The 2,349-nt window shown below is 52.5% G+C and overlaps 1 pseudogene; it reads left to right on the top strand.

Annotated features, from left to right (window-relative positions):
• Positions 1–273: 273 nt before the first annotated feature.
• On the top strand, positions 274–1,776 carry LOC122478887 (annotated as a pseudogene).
• The last annotated feature ends 573 nt before the right edge of the window (positions 1,777–2,349 follow it).

Genomic DNA, 2,349 nt, shown 5'->3' with positions numbered 1-2,349 from the left:
GAGGTGAAAAATCTATATGCTGGAAACTATAGAAAGCTTATGACAAAAATTGAAGAAGACACAAAAAAAGGAAAAAGATTTCATGCTCCTGGGTAGGAAGAACAAATATTGTTAAAATGTCGATACTAGGCCTCTTAGCATCACCAGCAATGAGTGCGCGGAGGACTGGGTTCGAACCTGCATTAAACGACCCTTGCTGCTTGGCTTTGACTCTGGACTCTGGTGGTTTGTTTTCGGGGGGGGGGGGTCTCTCGAATCGGGGCATATCATTTGGGGGCTCGTCCGGGATCCCCCCAAGCCCACCAGACCCCAAGTCAACGGGTCGTCCCTGAGACTGATCGGATACAGGTGGGCCAATCTCAAAGCACTCCCCTTTCTCTCCTCGTTGCTAACTTCAGGGATGTTAGAACCAGAGGACAGAATTTGAGTCTAGACATCCGGAGGGGAAAATTAATAACCCTCTGCCGCTCCGAATGGCCAACCTTCGGCATTGGATGGCCAACAGAAGGAACTTTTTGCTTCCCTATAATCGCTAAGCCCACCTGGGACGACTGTCAGCAGCTCCTCCGCATCCTGTTCACTATAGAGGAGCGAGAGAGGATCCAATTAGAAGCAAGAAAGCTGGTTCCCGGAGACGACGGTCAGCCAACATCTAACCCTGACCTCATTAATGCGACTTTCCCCCTAACCAGACCTCCACAGGACGAATGGGACTACAACACGGCAAAAGGTAGGGGAAGGCTACTCATTTATCACCAGACTCTGATGGTGGGTCTCTGGGCTGCAGCTCGCAAGCCCATCAATTTGGCTAAGGTATATTCGGTCGTACAGGGAAAGGCAAAGAGTCCAGCTGCTTACTTACAGAGATTAATGGAAGCCTTTAGACAGTTTACCCCCATTAATCCAGAAGTCCCTGAGAACCAGGCTGCTGTTGTTATGTCCTTTGTAAACCAAGCAGCTCCTGACATTAAAATAAAACTCCAAAGTCTAGAGGATTTAGAAGGTAAACAGATCCAGGATCTGCTCCATATAGCGCAACGGGTCTACAACAACAGGGACACCCCAGAAGAGAGACAGATCAAGGCCACAGAGAAAATGACTAAAGTCCTGGCCGCTATAGTCCAGAAAGAACAGCCACCCCCAGAAGGCACTCAAACAACACGCCCTCCCAGGCAGCATTTAGATAAAGATCAATGCGCCTATTGTAAAGAAAAAGGCCGTTGGATATGAGAATGCCCCAAGAAGAAACAACCCTGCCCCAGCCAAGGACAATGGCAGCCTAAAATAGCCCCCATACTGTTTACCCAAGATACAGAATAGGGAGGACGGGGTTCGGATCCCCTCCCCGAACCTAAGGTAACGTTGCAAGTGTAGGGGACTCCTGTCCAGTTCCTAGTTGGTACCGGGGCACAGCACTCAGTTCTGGTCAAGCCCCATAGAAAAGTATCTGAAAAATCATCCTGGGTACAAGGGGCCACCAGAATAAAGACGTACCCCTGGACAACTCAGAGGACTGTGGACCTAAGAACTGGGAAGGTAACCCGCTCCTTCCTGGTCATTCCCAACAGCCCCTGCCCCCTGTTGGGGAGGGATTTGCTTACCAAAATGGGGGCCCAAATTCATTTCCAACCGGGGGGATCGCCAGAGGGGAGCGGGGTCAGGGCCGGGCTCGCGCAGCAGCAGGGCGACGCCATGGCATTCAGCGGGCCGCTGCTGGGGCACGCATCCCTGGGCGCAGCCCTGCGCGTGACTCGGCCTCGGCGCGAGCCGCCCTGACAGGGCAAAGGGGTCCGGGAGGACTTGCAGGACCAACCATTATTGGATGCGGATGCCATCTGGTTCACCAATGGAAGCAGCTTCGTTCACCGGGGACAAAGGTATGCGGGGGTGGCAGTAACTTCAGAAACCGAGGTGGTTTGGGCAGAAGCCCTACCCCCCCCCCCGAACCTCGGCCCAGAAGGCTGAACTAATAGCCTTAACCCAGGCCCTAAAATTAGGAAGAGACCAAAAGCTAACCGTGTACACTGATAGCCGATATGCCTTTGCCACCGCTCATGTACATGGGGCGATATACAGAGAACGGGGGCTCCTCACAGCTGAAGGGAAAGACATCAAAAATAAAGAAGAGATTCTAGCCCTGCTAGTAGCCTTATGGGAACCCCAAAAGCTAGCGATTGTGCATTGCCCAGGACACCAGAAGACAACCGACCCAGTTTCCCAGGGCAACAATTTGGCCAATCAGACTGCAAAAAAAAGCATAGCTTGGCCCCCAGCGCAATTGCTGACCTTACAGCTGCCAGACCCCGGACCCTGGGAATTGCCCCCCAGCCCTGAGTATTCAGAAAGCGA

This window comes from Prionailurus bengalensis, chromosome A1, assembly GCF_016509475.1.
Source record: "Prionailurus bengalensis isolate Pbe53 chromosome A1, Fcat_Pben_1.1_paternal_pri, whole genome shotgun sequence".
Taxonomy (NCBI): domain Eukaryota; kingdom Metazoa; phylum Chordata; class Mammalia; order Carnivora; family Felidae; genus Prionailurus; species Prionailurus bengalensis.
The sequence above is the reverse complement of the archived record's forward strand: the minus strand, read 5'-3'. Positions and strand labels throughout refer to the sequence as shown.